Here is a 17,795-nt window from a genome sequence, read left to right as displayed (position 1 = left end):
AGCTGTGCGACATCTTATTATCTAGTTCTTACTCTGGAGAAACTGGCAGGCTACCAAAAGTACCCGGCCCACACGGCAGAGTCTGGCAAACTCCCTGTGGTGTACTCAATATGCCAAAAACCAGTAACAATGTTGGGTCTCATTCTCCTGACCCTTAAAGAGCCTCGAATGTGGCACTTTTTAAAATCTCAGGGCTAGAACGAAGGAGACTGGGACCTGCTCGAGGCAATCGATGAACAACAGAATGACAGTGATACAGTGAAACAGTGATCAAGAAGATAAATGAATGTTTTCTCTATATTGAACAGTGATACACATTGTGATTGTAAATTTTGTTTCTAGTAAGTTTTTCCTACATCAACAAAAGTTGAGACATATCTATTGAACCCCCAGGTATAAAATACTCAGTTTCAACAACTATTAATACCACTTTCTAAACTGCTTCTTTTATTGGCATGGGGTTCAATTTATTAAATAAATATGCCAAAATACAAGACCCCTCCATTATAGTTTCAGGCTAAGAAAAATCCAGCCATTTTCACAAGAAGGCACATTCTGTTTAGGAAACATTACACGGAGGAAAGTTGGAACTTCAAGGCATATTGGGATGAGCCCAGCTGGTAGTCGAAGACCGGTTTAAACAGAATCTGGGTCCAAAGCTCAGCGAGCACTTGACCACACCCACAGGGAGCAAACTGCTTCTATGCAGAGTGTGTGTTGGGTCACTGACATGCCACAGTGATTACTTGTGCCCCCAGGTGAAAACATTGGGAAGGAAATGGTTCTGAAGAAAGAATGGAAGCAATGACTTTGGATTACATTATATTGTATGTATAACCTCGACACACTGGATTTTATATGGCTCTTTATTAGCTCTATCAAGTTGTTTTTATCGCTCAATCAATAACTTCTGGTATGATCATTTGGGTATCTGGCTGAGACAAATGTCAGCATATCTTTCTCTCCATTAATATCACAGACATATTTAATACATGTAAATTAATTAATAAGATCACATCATAGGGAGTATTTAAATTATGTAATAAATTAAAATATAGTATTTTATCATAGGGCAATATATACACACCATACATAATATAGCAACCAGGGTGCTTTCAGATCATCTAGTACGATTAGAGGAATGCACAGCAGAGTACACTGTCACCTAAAAACTCAGCCTTCGAGTCAGCTAAAACCATGTCTGCCTCAGTTTCCTCACCCAGAATGGGGAAGTCCATGATGCGGCATTCCATCTTGCTCCTCACACATGCGTCTTATAGTCCTTCATTTACCCCTGGCCTTTGCCTCATCTCCCAAACCTAAGGGATGTTCTCAAGCACTGTTCCACATGAAACCAGGCCCAGTGATGGGCAGGGAGACTCAAGAAAGACTAGATCTTTTGGGAAGAATCCTGAGAATGATAACACAGACCTGGAGATGGATGCTGTTTGACAATGTACTTCAGAGTTCTGCAAGGAGCAGACCAGCATCCTCTCGGATTCACTCACTAAGGTCGCCAGTCTGGACAACCTCAAGACAGGACTTCCTTCTGCCCTGGCCATGCCTGTACATTTCTCCTAATTTCCATTCTCTGCCAGCCTTCTCAAACCTCCGGTCCCATGCTGAGAGGAAGGGGGGGGGGGGATGGGAAGCCTTCTATATTTTCTGGTTCATAACACTGGAATAAAACTTTTAGTTTTTTCCACATTAGCCCTTCTCTCGTTTCTCTTGAGTAATTGATGTTCCATGTGGTGAAACTCACACATCAAAAAACAAAAACTCACTTTTAGTTTTTTCCACATTATCCCTTTTCTCTTTTCTCTTGAGGAATTGATTGTCGTGAAACTCACACATCTGTGTTTAAATCCTGACTCTGGGTCCTATTAGCAAGAAGGAGCTAATAGATAATTTCAGTCAATACTCTGAGATACATTCATAAAGTAAGTACAATAATATGTAAGCTAAAATGTAGGGGCCCATTTTATCTTGTAAACAAAGAGGCCTTGGGCTGGAATGGATAGCACAGTTGGTAAGTCCCTTGCCTTGCACGTGGCTGATCTGAGCTCAATTCCTGGCATCCTATATGGTTCCATGAGCACCACCAGGAGTGATCCCTGAGCAAAGAGTTATGACCAAGTCCTAAGAACCATCAGATGTGTATCAAAAACAAAATAAAACCAAATAAATAAATAAGTACAAAAGAGCAGATGTTGGTATTGGTGGAGGACAAGGAAAAGAAATGAGCATGGGTGTTAATATCTACTAATTTATTAGTAGATACTAAGTTAGTATCTACTAATAAATTAGTATGTACTAATGTATTTCAATAAATGAAATAGGAGAAAACCACATGTCTGTGTCTGTGTGGGGACTATGACTATTTCTCCTTTGTTTCTTTTATGGGGCCACACCCAGCATGGCTCAGAGTTTAATCCTGGCTCTGGGATCAGGAATCATTCCCAGTGGTGCTCAGGGGACTATATATGGTGCTAAGCATCAGACCCCGGTTGGGTACCTACAAGGCAAATGCTCAACTTACTGTATTGTCTCTCTGATCCCTAAACTGTGTTTCTTACCATGAACCAAAGTTAAATTTTGGAAACAGATCTATGTGGGCACTTTAATACCAGGAAGATTTTAGGACCAACTTCATCGAGGTGTTGGGAAATGTGCTGAAGGATATAATACTGATCACATCAACCCATGGGGTCAGCAATAGGTAAAGAGTAAGAGTTGCTTCCTTTGCTATGGTTACTTTGTGTACGATAAGATTTGTCTCTCCATCTTCATGTATTTGTCTACCATATCTGCAACTCCAGATGCTTGCTCTGTGGACCTTCTTCTGGGAGAAAAAATGCAGACATTAATGTGGGTGGTTTTTATAATATGGGATAAAAAGCAAAGTGGAGAAGGAGAACCAAAATCGGCTTCCAAATTTGTGTTTGTTCAAGGACATGCATACAAAAATATGTTCCCTCCTAATTCTTCCATCACTTTTTACCTCCACAATTACCACCATTTTCATCCTTAAAATGCAAGAAAACTTAAACGCTCAGAAATGAAACAGGAATTTGAAAAATGAGAACAGCAGTAATCAGATACATCAATATTTATGAAAAAGCTCACAATCTTTTCCTTGTATTTCTTGGAAGCAAAGTGAGACATAATTTAGATTACGGTCAGTTGAAGAAAATTCCCATTTGACATAGTTGCTGAATTCTCAAAAAAAATAAAATAAAAATAGGAACGAGAGAGAGAGAGAGAGAGAGAGAGAGAGAGAGAGAGAGAGAGAGAGAGAGAGACAAAGAGACAGAGACACAGAGAGAGAAACAGAAAGAGAAAGATAATTTGAGGTAAGGTAAGCTTGCCTTACACATCACCACCCCAGTTTAATTCACAGTATCATATATAACCCAACAAGTACCACCAGGATCACTCCTGATCACAGAGCAGCAGGGATGACCCCTGGCACTGCCAGTTGAGGCCTTTCCTTCCCTTATACCCCAGCACCCCCAAACTAAAGTATATGATCAATCTCTGTGGGATTGATGGGGGACTTCTTATATCTACCACATATATTTATACACATGCCCTGACTTAAGTTTATGGTGCCACAAACTACAGTGGCTCGCTCCTACACCATCTTTTTGGAAAACAGAATATCTAGTCCTTACTGTTTTCCATGTCATTCCTGCAGGTGAGTGAGGTTTGCAAATACAGAACTAAAATTTGTGCCACTCACTTCCTATTCATGGCATCAGAATTGCTCTTGGTTTCATGCCAAGAGACAAGCAATATGAAGTTACTAAGTAAAAAAATTCTCAGTAATCAATGAAAAAGCAAAAATTATCATGACAAAACAGTCCTTTGGGAAATCAAGGCTGATAGTGCATTTATTAAAAGAATCATCAATTTCTGAACTTTCCTTTTGAGTTGGGGCCACACCTGACCATGCTGAGGGTTTACTCCTGGTTCTTCACTCATAAGTTATTCCTGATGGTAAATAGGGGACCATCTGGGATGCTGGGGATTGAACCCAGATCAGCCACATGCAAGGTAAGCACCTGAACCAGTGTACTATCTTTTCAGTCCCCAATTCCTAAACTTTCTTAAGCACTTTCTGATAATTGGGGGTAACTTGACATAAATCCTGAGTTCAAATGACAAGTCTGTTTAATGCTTTTTATTGTTTTGTGTTAAATCATATGAGATTCACAGTTACAAAGCTGTTCATAATTGGGTTTCAGTCATAAAATGTTCCGACATCCATCCCTCCACCATTGTACATTTTCCACCATCAATGTCCCCAGTTTCCCTCCCACAAAGCCCCATCCCCAGCCTGCCTTTATACCAAGTAATTTTCCTCTCTCTCTCTCTTTCTCTCTCTCTCCCTCTCTCCTTTTGAACATTATGTTTTGCAATACATATCCTGAGAAGTTATCATATTTGTTCTTTAATCTACTTTTCAGCATGCGGTTCTTATTCAGAGTGATAATTTCCAACTGTAATTGTCATAGTGGTTCCTTCTCTATCCAAACTGCCTTCTCTCCAGAACTTGAGGCAGATTTTCAGCCATGGACCAGTCCTCCTGGTGTTTCTACTGTCCTTGGGTATTAGTCTCATACTATGTTTTTTCTCATATCCCACAAATAAGTGCAATCATTCTATGTCTGTCCCTCTCCTTCTAACTCACTTCACTTAACATGATACTCACCATATACATTCATTTATAAGTGAATTTCATGACTTCATTTTTCCCCTAAAAGCTTCATAGTATTCCATTGCATATATGTACCATATATGCAATGGCTGGAGCGATAGCACAGCGGTGGGGTGTTTGCCTTGCACACAGCCAACATGGCCGACCGGAGTTCGATTTCTCAGCCCCTCCCAGAGAGCCCGGCAAGCTACCGAGAGTATCTCGCCCGCACGGCAGAGCCTGGCAAGCTCCCCGTGACGTATTCGATATGCCAAACACAGTAACAACAAAGTCTCCAATGGAGACGTTACTGGGCCCGCTTGAGCAAATTGATCATCAACGGGAGGGCCCTTTATATATATATATATATATATATATATATATGTATGTATACCATAGTTTGTATAACCAGTCATCTGTTCTCAAGCACTTGGGTTATTTCCAGATTCTGGCTATTGTGAATAGTCCTGCAATAAACATAGGAGTGCAGTTTTTGCTGTGTGTTCTTGGGCCCCCAGGGTATACTCCCAGAAGTGGTATTGCTGGCTCAGAGGGAAGCTCAATTTCTAGCTTTTTGTGCAATTTCCCTATTGTTTTCACAGTCACTTTACCACCAACAATGAAGGACAGTCCCTTTCTCCCCACTTCCATGCCTGAATTGGTTCTTACTCTTTTTGATGTGTGCCGCTCTCTGTGGTGTGAGATGATATTTCATTGTTGTTATGATTTGCATTCTCCCTGTTAATTAGTGATATAGAGCATTTTTATGTGTCTTTCAGCCATTTGTATTTCTTCTTTGGGGAAGATTCTGTTCATTTCCCCTCCCCATTTTTGATGTGGTTGGAATTTTCTTCTTGGAAAATTCTACCAGTGCTATATATATCTTGGATATTAACCCTTATAAGATGGGTAATAGAAAAATAAAATTTTCCAATTTGTGTGCTGCTTTTGTATCTTGGTCACTATTTCTTTTGAGGTGCAGAAACTACTTAGTTTAATGCAATTCCGTTTGTTTTCCTGTGCTTCCACTTATTTGGTCAGTGGCGCTTCATCTTTGAAAATGCCTTTAGCTTCACTGTCGTGAAGGTTTCTACCCGCATTTTCCTTCATGTAACTTATTAGTTGAGGTCTATGTTGAGGTATTTCATACAATTTGATGACTTTTGTACCCCGCACTAGAAAGAGGTCTGTGTGAATTTGTTTTGTTTTGTTTTTGCACGTGGCTGCCCAGTTTTCCAGTACCTCATGTTGAAAAGGCTTTTCTTGCTCCACTTCATATTTCTTGCTCCTTTGTCAAAGATTACATGATTACATATTTGAGTGTCAGTGTCAGGAAATTCTCCTCTATTCCATTCGCTCCCTTCGATAGCTCAGCTGGTAGAGCGGAGGACTGTAGACTGTAAGATCGTAGACATCCATTGTTCTGAAGGTATGTCTTTGTTTCAATACCATGCTGTTTTAATTACTACCATTTTGTAGTAGTTTGATGTTGAGGAAGGTGATGCCTCCCAACTTCTTTTCCCCAAGGATTGCTTTAGCTATTCATGCATGTTTGTTGTTTCATATGCATTTTAGGAATGTTTGATCTATTTCTTTGAAAAAATATCACGAGTTGCCTTGTAGGAATGGAATTGAATCTGAATAGTGCTTTGTAGAGTATTGCCATTTTGACAATGTTAATCCTCCCAATCCATGTTCAGGGACTGCATTTCCATTTTTTAATGTCCTCTTTTATTTCTTGAAGTAGTGTTTTGTAGTTTTCTTTGTACAGGTCCTTCACCTCATTAGTTAAACTGATTCTGAGGTACTTGAATTTGAGGCACAAGTGTGAATGGGATTGCTTTTCTAATATCTCTCTATTCTCTTTCACTATTTTTATATTGAAAAGCCATGGACTTTTGATACTGATCTTGTAACCTGCTACTTTATTATACAAATCTATTATTTCTAGGAGCTTTTTGCATATTATTTGGGATATCCTAAGAATGGTATCATTTCATCTGCAAATAATGAAAGCTTAACTTCTTCCTTTCCTATCTGTCTTCTCTTAATATCTTTTTCTTGCCTAACTGCTGTGGCAAGTACTTACAGTACTATATTGAACAAGAGTGCTGAGAATGGAAAACCTTGACTTTGCCTGATCTTAAGTGGAAAGTCTTTAGTTTTTCCCCATTGAGAATGATGCTTGTTGTGGGCTTGTGGTAGATGGCTTCAATTATATTGAGAAAGGTTCCCTCAACTCCCATTTTGTTGAGTTTTTTAAATCATGAATGGGTGGTGGATCTCATCAAATTATTTCTCTGCATCTATTGATATTATATGGCTTTTAATCATTTATTTATACTGTGTATTATGTTGACTGGCTTGAGAATGTTCAACCATCCTTGCATCCTTGAGATGAATCATACCTGGTCATGGTGTACAAACTTTTTGATGAGTTGTTAGAGTTTATTTACGAGTATTTTGTTGAGAATCTTTGCATCTGTGTTCATCAGGGATATAAGTCTGCAACTTTTCTACTTTCTTTCCTTCTTTCCTTCCTTCCTTCCTTCCTTCCTTCCTTCCTTCCTTCCTTCCTTCTTTCTTTCTTTCTCTCTTTCTTTCTTTCATGGTATCTCTGCTTTGGGTATTAGGGTGATATTTGCCTCATAGAAACTGTTTGGGAGTGTTTATGTTCCTTCAATTACCCGGTAAAGATGGAAAAGGATTGGAAGTAGGTCTTCTTTAAATATTTGAAAGAATTTACTAGTTAATCCATATGGGCCTGGGATTTTGTTTAGGGGAAGAATTTTGATTACCATTTTAATTTCCTTGATGGTGATAGGTCTGTTCAGGTATTCTAAATTATCTTGGTTCAGCTTTTGGAGGTTATAGGAATCCAGGGATTTATCCATTTCTCTGAAGTTCTCAAACATTGCCTCATGATTGAGCTCCACAGAGATGTCAAACTGCCAAAAATTTTAGGTACACTTTTTTGTTTGTTTGTTTATTAAAATCTTCTGGCCTTCTAGGAGTAGCAGTGGGTAACCTCCCCTCACCCCACCTACTTCTGGAAGCCCTGGCAGCCACGACCCCTTTCCAGCACCCATGCCATGCAAGCTCATGGTTCAGTTAAAGATTTTGAATTTTCTGGAGTGCACAGCCATAAATGTGACATTTCCAAACTCTACAGTAATAGCTTCCCAGTAGGAGCACACCAAACTGCATGGCAATGTGATGCAGAAGCCAACTAAGCTCCATTAACAAAAGCATTAACACAGAAGCCTCAACTAGCACCAACAGCTTAGTAAACCCTCAGACAAGGGCGTATTGTCCCTTTGTTGAGATGTAACAATTTTCACAAACTTTATTTCACAGAAATATTTTTGATAGTTCCATTAACCATTTATGGTAAAAAGTGATGTGTGTGTGTGTGTGTGTCTTAGTTTGGGTGTACTATGGGGACAGGCTTGAGGCATGGCTGGGAAATGATGGAGGGAAGGTCACAGTGGTGGAAGGATTAGGGTTGGAATATTGAATGACTGTAACATGCATGATGGACAACTTTGTAAGCCATTGCATTTTTAAAAGGAGGGAATTTTTTCTTTTTCAATGAGTAGGAAGAAGAGGTCCCTGCTGAGGGCTGTGAGGGTTGCTCCTCTCACAGGATCGGGTGATACACCACTGCGGAATAGCCCGTGGCCTCTGCCTCCCCAGTGCTGAAGTTACAGCCAAGTTCAGCCTGGAAGAGTGTCTTCCCTAGAACACAGAATGTGTTTCATTTCTTTCAAGTATCTGTTTTTGAAACATTTTATTTTAAGCATTGTGGAAAATATGGGGAGAGTAGATAAATAGAAACTTCCTCAAAGAAGTCAAGAAATGACCAGGAGAAATGCTCTGCATCACTTACCGTCAGGGGAATGCAACATTGTGATGTCACCTCACATCAGACACTGGCACACAAAACAAAGAGCAGAAACAAGCAGTGTTGGTGGATTTTGGGGAAATAGGGAACCTCAGCCACTGCTGGGGGGATACGGGGAGAGGGACCCTTGGACACTGCTGATGTCAACTGACTTTGGAAAATAATGTAGGTACTTCTAAAAAAATAGTAATTGGGCTTTTGGTAATTTCACCTCTTCACATTTACTTCAATTGCACAAAAACTCTATTTTGAAAAAAACATTTGTTCCTATGTTTACTGCTGTACTATTCACAGTAGCCAAAGTCTGGAAACAGTCCAAGCATTTAAGAACAGGTAACTGGAGGGCTGGAATGCTAGTACAGCAGGTACATGTCTTGCATGCAGCCAACCTGGGTTCAGTCCCCAACATCCCATATGGTCCCTGAGCCCCACCTGGAGTGATCCCTGAATGCAAAGCCAGGAGTAAGCCCTGAGCATGCCAGGTGTGGCTCAACCCTTCCACCCCTGTGGCTCCCCCTCCACAAAAAACAAATAGATGACTAGATAAAGAAACTGTGGTTTACATATATACAATAGCATACTACTCAGCTAGAAAAAAGATGAAAGCATGTGATTTGCTATTACTTAGATGTAGCTGGAGGATGTCATAGTGAGTGAAGTAAGGAGGTAGATATAGAATGACCATTTCCGTACATGGGATATAAAGAAGAACAGTAGGGGTAAATACTGAAAGGCAACAGAACCTGAGAACTGGCCTACAGAACTGAGTCTACCTTGGCAGGGAGATGGTGGAAGGTGAGAGGGCTGGAGGGGGTACCCTGAGACAATGGTGGAGGTAATGAAGACCTCAGGTGGAGAGTGTAGGGGTCCTGGGTGCAATTCAATCCTGTCATGAACAGTATTGTAAATAATGGGAACTTTTGAAACCAAGGAAATGGAGAGTGTTGAATCAAGGGATGGAGGCCTACCTCCTTTCTCTACCACTGCCTACCTGTTCACTTGCTGATGATGATGAACATGATGAACACTGCGATTCTCACATATTCTGGGCCTGGACATAGCTGGCATTTTCTCTGGCTCAGTCTCGTAAACCTCTACAAGCCACAGTGTAACTGGGATGGGTCTCCCCTAGTGGGACCAGAGGGGTTGGATCCCCTGCTGGGTTCATTAGGCGATTCTGTGATACTGGCTGAACCTGATTCTCACGGCTGCTGGCCCAGGTCTGCAAGGCAGCCCCAGTTCTTGGTGACAGGGATCTCTCTGAAACATAGCATACAGCCTGCTATCTAACACCCCTCCAAATCATCATGGATCAGGGTGTGAGAGAGCGCCCAGACATCAGCCCCTCTCAACCCCACCACCCTGCCTATGTTAAATGTCAAAAATGAGATGCCAGCCCTGTGGATTCACAGCAGACAGTCTATAAACAAAAACATGAATACGAAAGGGGAACCTCCCACCCCCGTCCATCTACAAGGTTTGGGGGCTCCCTCTCATTAGAAATCTCCAATAGATGATGACAAGAAGCAGATACAGAAATAATACAGATGTCTGTCATCTGAAAATATGGGGGTTATTCTTCATGACGCCTCTGCATGGCCCAGAACTAGATGAAGGATGTGTGGAGGGTAGGTCGGGCTGGCTGCCTGGGAAGGCCCCCTCTTCCCTTTGATCATCTCCATTCTGTGATTCTTACAGCTCCAGGCACTGAAGAAACACACTTGCCCGTGCCACGAGCAGCCGCTTAGAGGGCACTGAGGTGACCAATGAAAATGAATCTTCACCAAGAGCAAGTGGGTTCCAAAGGAAGTGTGGGCTGAAGAGAATATCATTATCCCTGGCATGAGAGAACATTAAGACTGTTAGCCCTCACTTCTCTTGCCCCTTCTCCAGCCAACAGAGGTATAGAATAGTCAGATCATATGAGATCTGATAAAGTTTTCCCCGACAGCAGTGATGCCTGAAATATCTTGGCAGACTGGAGGAAAGAAGCTGTCTTGTTCAGACTTGCAACGTGCTGCCTTACTGCATGTCTCATTTTTATTTAACACCGTTCTTTTGGAGGGTGCCTTCCCAGTTGTGATAATTACTCCAAGCACTTCTGGAAATAAACTTATTTTAGAACCAGATCTCTGAAGTTGAGTATGAGAAGGTGTTAAGCTAATTTTTTTAGAAACACAATGAAGCATATTCAATTTTACTACACTCACTAAAATATTAACAGAGCTTTATATAGTAAGGTTCTAGTGAGAAATTTTTTTCTCCTAAAGTGATAACTTATTTTAAATGTTTTCTTCCTCTTTTAACAGAATTTATAATGGCAATTAGGTGTGTTTCGTAACATCCCCAAATAACAGCATAGAAGTCCATATATAATTTGAATACATTCATATGTGTGCCTATATATACATACAGAAATATGTATGCAGATACTTCATATCCTTAAGTATTCAGAGAGAGAAAGAGGGAGAGAGAAAATGAGAGAGAGGGGGAGAAAGAAAGGGAGAGAGAAGGAGGGAGGTGAGGGAAATAGAGGGAACTCTAATCTCTCCATCCATCAACCTTTTTCCCATCCATCTGTTGAGGGAATTATTGAGACGCCAACCCCTGGCCTTTGTCCCCAGCTGCCATCATTACCGGCCCTTACCTTAGTCTCCAAACCACAGATATAACTCAGATATGGCGTATAATCACAGATACGGCATCTCTTCTCTGCGAGGTGTCATCAGTGTTCTCCCACTGCTTTGGGGGTGGAGGGAACCCAGACTCTTCAAGGTGCCAGACTTAGTGGCCTTACCCCAGTTCACATCATCTCTCCCTCTGGCTCACTCTCTGTGGTGTTCTAGCCAATGCCCGGCAGAGCTCTGCTTGTCCTGCCGTCTGTCTCTGTTGCGCAGTCTACTCTGTCCCCAGATCAGCATGCCTGACCTCTTGTCATCCCTGTGCAGGCAATCCTCACCTCTAGCCAAGGCCCTGACTTCCCCCACCAAGTTCCCCACCTGCCTCAGGGTCCTGGCTGCTTTCTGGGGAAGCACCTGCCCCATCCATCTCCCTGCTCCCTGCAGTCCTTGTACACTCAAATGCTACAATCCACAGGATCAGAAACTTGCTTGGTTGGTCCCTTAAGACTGTGATGCCGGCGGTTTTTTCTCCTGGAAGGGAGCAACATGATGCCTACCAAAACCATTCCACTGGACCCCGCGCCAGGCTGTTCCACTTAGGGCGTCTCAGACGGGGGCAAGTGAGACCCCTCCCTACCCTAAGGAACCCAGGTCTGGCAGCCGACAAACTCCAGAACCCAACTGTCGCCATGCTCAGAGCCGCTCTCCACATGCTCGGACTGAGCCTCACGCAGGAGTGAACCTATTCCTGGACCAAGGACACATAATAAGACACTCCCCACCCTTTCTCTAAGAGTACCACACCACATTTGATGGGGTTCAAATAGTAGGCAACCCATCATAGAGGGATATACATATATATGCATATAGATGCAAATATACAACACTGTATCACTGTATCACTGTATCACTGTCTTCCTGTTGTTCATCAATTTGCTCAAGTGGGCGCCAGTAACATCTCTGTTTGTCCCAGCCCTGAGATTTTAGCAGCCTCTCCTTACTCCTCCTCCCCAATGGTGCTGTATTGGAGGTTCTTTCAGGGTCAGGGGAATGAGACCCGTTATTGTTACTGTTTTTGGTTTATCAAATATGCCACGGGGAGCTTCCCAGGCTCTGCCATGTGGGTAGGATACTCTCAGTAACTTGCCAGGATCTCCAAAAGGAACAGAGAATGTATATAAGAGAATACAAGCAAGTATGTTAAAACCAAACACATGTGTGCTGCTTTAGGTACATCAGTGGCTTAGACTATAAGAGGTTGCGCTTCTGCAAATGCAGCTGTGCCCTGCTGGGAGCTTTGTTTCATAGTCTCTGGATCTTGGCTATTGATGGGATTACGTGGCACTGGGGCAGTTTGTGGGTGTGGCTGCCAAGCTGGAAAATGGGGGACCTGGGTATTCATATACATATTTTCAGATATATATACAAAACCTCACGTCACTCAACCTTTAACAACATGTTAGTGATATCCTAAAGAATGTCTTAATGGTCCCTGCCAAAATGGAATAATTTTCACACTGTTTCCTCTATGGATACTTTTGTGTAGCATTTTCAGCAGTTTTTCATAACAAACAATACAAAATATATTATTTTGGTTGTGCTTTGGGACAGGGCTTGGGGCTTGGGATGGAAACATCCCAAATCTGGTGGTGGGAAAGTGTACTGGTGGTGGGAATGGTGTTTGAAAATTGAATGTGATCGAATATTGTGAACTACCTTATAAAATAAAATTTTTTTAAATATAATTTAAAAAAAAGACTGTGTGATGCTCTTAGTACCTGTGTTACAAACCATAACACCCAAAGGGAGAGAGAGAGTAAAAGGGAATGTGCCTGCTATGGTGGCGGGGGGAGGGGAGGGGGGGTGGCAGGAAGGACTTGGAACATTGGTGATGGAGAATGGACATGGGTGGAGGATGGAGACCCAAACATTGTACGACTGAAATGTAATCATGCTACTTTGTAAATCTGTAACTGTATCTCATGGTGATTCATTAAAATTTTTAAAAAAAAAATTTTAAATGAGTTTGTTCTCACTGTTTAATATTGTAGAGCTTATCTGCTTTCCTATATCCTCGGCAATATTTGAATTAAAATTAGTTAATTAAAAAAAAAGGCTGTGTCATGCTGCTTGGCATACACGGGGCTGCGTGCTTAGCTCTCAGACACCTGGGAGGGGGGGCTCCATGCCCTCCTTAAGGGGAATCATGCTGAGGTCTGAGCAACAGTACAGCGGGGAGCGGGTTTGGTTTGCACATGGCTAACCCTGGTTCCATCCCTGTATCCCCAATTTTCCCTGAGCACCACCAGGAGTGATTCCTGAGTGCAGAGCCAGGAGAGACCCTGAGTACTTTCCCCACACAGCAACAGCAGAGGACACTCTGGCTACTCCTCCCCTTTCCTGTGATGTCACTCCCTCATACAACAGTGGGGATGCGAGGAAACCCCAGTCCTCAGTGTGACAGGAAAGCTCAGTGAGATTCTAGTTGCCACAGCAAGGGTTATACAGGAGCAGGAAGAGAGGGAGCAGCTCTGCCGCGAGGTCCCCAAGCAATAAATCCTTGGTGGAGCACCCCAACTCTAAAGTGCATCCTCTTATCCATCCAGTGGCCACAGGTGTCAGCCTGACTCAGCCCTTTCCTGCATCAACTCTGAGACTCCCTGCTCACTGGGAAAGTTCAGCACCCAGCACGCAGCTCCCCACCTCCTGCCTCTTTCCCTCCCAAAGCTCCTCTCCCAGAATGACCCAGAAAACTTCCAAAGGGGGGGTTCCAGTGGGACCCCATAGGGCCTCTTCCCCAGCTTCATCATCTTAATTGGGGACTGGGGGTGTTTGATGCATGCCCACCTGGCAGGACATGAGGATACTCATGAGTTGCTTCTCTCCCTCCCTGGCAGGGAGCGGGACTGCTGGGCTTATCCGTTCCCACACTTTGATTCTTCCAGGATTTTGACTCGTTCCTGAGCAGAGCCTGGTAGGGAGGACATGACACCTCTTCCTGCTGCGGCTGACGGGGGCTGGGCCGAGACTGGCCTGCACCACTTGCATTACTGCCTCTTAGTCTGCTAATCCTGGGCTTCCACTTGACCCATGAGGCTCGTGATGGATGGGCCTGTCTCCCTCACTTCCTCTGCAACTCCCAACAGCCCAGATAAGACACTCTGCAGCCGAGAGCTCCAGTGGATGCTCAGACTCACCTGGCCTCTGTGCCACAGCACAGGAGTACGGGCAGTGTGAGGGTTCAGGGCAGGGCAACTGCTTTACCCCAACGACTGCTTCCGGGTCCCTGAGCCATGGCAGTGTGAGTAGTTGGGCAAGCTGGGGTGACTCCAGGATCTGTTCAGCCTGTTTCTCCCTTTGTCTCAGAAAGAAGCCCTGCAGAGCCATGCCCACATCCCACCACTGCTGCCGTGGAAGCTCATCTACCGGCCCTGCCTCAAAGACTCAAAATTAAATCTCGAAAGAAGTCAACTAGTCACAAAAGTTTCTCAATTATCTAGTGCCAGCCGAGACCTCTGGCACGATCTTGGGAGGATGTCGGGCCACATTCCTCCCCAACCAAACTCCCGACACTGCTGCCAGTCAGACTACTCAGTTAAATATTCTAGATATTTTGGAACAGGTAACTACTCTCACAGTCGTGCATCATTGCCAAAACTTTTCGATTCTAATGTCCCAGTAGGAGCACGCCAGATGGAACGAGATGCAATGTAGAAGCCAACTAATCTCGGCTAACAGAAACATGAATACAGAAGGTTTAACTTGCAACAGCAGCTTAGCAAACCTCACACAAGGACTTCATGTTCCTATGGTGAGATATAGCAATTTTTACAAATTTTCTTTCACTGAAGTATTTTTTGATCAGCCATTTAGTGGTAAAAGGCAACATAAAATAAATTACTGCAGGTCTGCTATGGGGACAGGCTTGAGAGGTGTTTGGGAAGATGGAGACAACAGTACAGGGAAGGTGATGGTAGTGCTGGGGTTGGGGCTAGAACACTAAATGCCTGGAACAGTTCATCACGAACTACTCCATAAATCACGGTTTTTAAGTGAAGGGGGGAAGGAAGAAGCCCTTCAGATGGTGACTGGGAACAGGAGCTGTGGGGCCGCAATGCTGGGATGTCTGTCCCCCTTCTGAGTAGCTCCTGGGCTCAAGGCACAGCTTTCTCATCTGGAACATGGTGGGAGGGACTTTGAATCTACAGCAAGCTGTCTGTCCAAGTGATGACGGTGCAGAGGTCCCTGCTGCAAAGGCCTGGATGGGACCTGTGCTCTCAGGGCCTGGGACCTCCACATGGTGACATCTGCAGGCAAGGGGCTCAGTGCTCCCATAAATGCCACTTTCAGGGACCCTTCCCCCAGTTTCCGTCCCTGCTGATGACCCTCCTGCACCTGTAGTGCCGTCCGCTCCTCTCTGAGGCTGTCTGCTGCTTATCCTCGGGGGCTGCTAGAACAGGAGTGGGAGCACCCGCGACAAGCGCCCTGTGGGAGCTCCAGCCTCAGCCCATGCTTGCACAGGTGAGCTCAGAGCACCCATCAGTGTCACTTCCAGGCACCCACGCACCCATCCCAGCTTCCCCACACACCCCAGCACCTCATGCTGGCCGCTGCCACCACCCTCCATCCTCTCTCCCCTCTATCCATACCCTCCCATACCCTCAGCCTCTGGGGTAGTGGAGGGCAAGCTGGCCACCCTGCCTTACACATAGGTAAACTGAGGCCCAGCAAACTTTGCTATGCCCAGAGGCCAGGCTTTCTCCCCTGTGGACTGACAGTCTTTCCTTGACCCGAGAACCTGAGTTCTAGGAAGTCCCAGGACAAGAAACAGGATGCAGCAGGAATTCAGAAAGGTCTGCAGAGTGTCGCGGAGGCAACTGCCTGTCCAGGAGTGGACAGAGACGGGTTCATATGCTGTTATATGCACAGGAACAATGTGGGGAGCTGTAAAAATGCTACAATGTCCTCACATGAGTGAGGTGAGCGTGTGACCAGACCCCCATCTGCATCCCCGGCTTTCTCTGGGGACCCCCAGAGCCTGCACAGACACAACAGCTCCGGGTTCGCCTGGCGGGGCAGGTAGGACGTGCCAGCACTCCATCCGGCAGCAGCCGGCTGGTGAGTGAATGATTGGTTGGTCCCCAGGCCTTCCTGGTTATTAAGTATTTGCAATAAACCCCTTTGGCAGAAGGAAGGGCACTCACACAGATATTTACTGATTAAATCCCATGTTTCTTCCTCTCCCCTTCCTTTTCAAAGGCCCCATTCATCTCACTGACGAAAAATAAATGTCAACTTGATAAGTTGGCCAACATCAATTTTTAATTCCAAGAGCAATTACCCAGTCCAGCACCTTCCCGACAGCCCCTGCATAGATGGAGCAGGACCTGTACCTGCTGGGGCAGGGGAGAGTTCAGGGACACCTAGCCCCTTCCTGGTCAGTAGGGTAGGAACCCACCTGGCCCCTTCTACTCGCCTCGGGCACAGCTGGGCCTGGAAATCCCTGGACACTGGGAAGTGCCATCTGTGCATGATCCAGGAGCGGAGCAAAGGAGAATGACCTCCAGGAAAGGTAGGTTGGCCAGAGGCCCAGTGCTGAGTGCCCTCTCCCATGGGAGCCCAGATCCTCTCCTGGAGCTTGTCTGCTCCGATGCTTGGAAATGCCCTTTGAAAGAGAGGGTACGAGCGAGTCCTGAAGACCAGGCTGGGCTACCCGGCTGGACTCTGCCCCTTGCAGCCATTCCAGCCCAGAGTCTGTGTCTGCTGGCGCTGTACGTGTGCAGATGTGTGTGTGAGGACCAGGTGTGCATTTGTGTGATAAGTATACGTTTGCACTTGTCTATGTGTCTGTATGTGTGTGGTGTGTGTGATGTGTATCTATACACATGTGTCTTTAAACATGTGTGATTATGTGTGTACATGTATAGGCATATCTGTATACATGAGTGATGCATGTTTATGTATGTGTAATGTGTGTATATCCAATGTATATTTGTGTGTGGTGCACATGTGTGTATGCATGTGATGTCTACACACATATGTATGTGTGTACATGTTTAAGTATGATCTGTATATGGTGTGTGTGCACGTGTATATGTGCATGTATATTTAAGTGTGATCTGTGTATGTGTGAAGTGTGTATGTATATTTGTGTGTTGTGTATTTCTGTGTGTGGTGCAAGCATGCAGGCTTGGCCTCTCCCTGAAGCCCCAGGTCTGCAGAGAGAATGCATCAGTCACCCCTGAGGACTGCAAGAAGGGACCCAAAGCCATTTCAGTTTGACTTCAAAGGCCTGTTTTTAAAAGCTGCCACAGGTGAGTCTGCTTTGGGTTGACCACTGTGAAAAGGAAAGAAGTGAAAATAATAAAAGCAACAATCTTAGGAAGAATCAAAGTGAGAGTCCTCTCATAATGGCCCTAAGGCCATCCTCAGGAGACCACCATCTGTTATGTGTGGCCTCTCGGGATCCCAAGCAAACAGATAGGGGGCCTGGAATGTATTTTGAGATCTAATACCATTTAAGAAGAGATTGTCCAGCCCAGAAGGAGCTAGAAGATTTAAAGATCTCAGC

General features: G+C 44.3%; 1 protein-coding gene across 3 annotated transcripts in view; it reads right to left on the bottom strand.

Annotated features, from left to right (window-relative positions):
* Positions 1 to 17,795, bottom strand: part of GRM7 (glutamate metabotropic receptor 7) — a 931,188-nt gene that overhangs the window by 219,327 nt on the left and 694,066 nt on the right. The gene's annotated exons all lie outside the window — the stretch shown is intronic.

This window comes from Sorex fumeus, unplaced genomic scaffold, assembly GCF_029834395.1.
Source record: "Sorex fumeus unplaced genomic scaffold, SorFum_2.1 ptg000072l, whole genome shotgun sequence".
Taxonomy (NCBI): Eukaryota; Metazoa; Chordata; class Mammalia; order Eulipotyphla; family Soricidae; genus Sorex; species Sorex fumeus.
The sequence above is the reverse complement of the archived record's forward strand: the minus strand, read 5'-3'. Positions and strand labels throughout refer to the sequence as shown.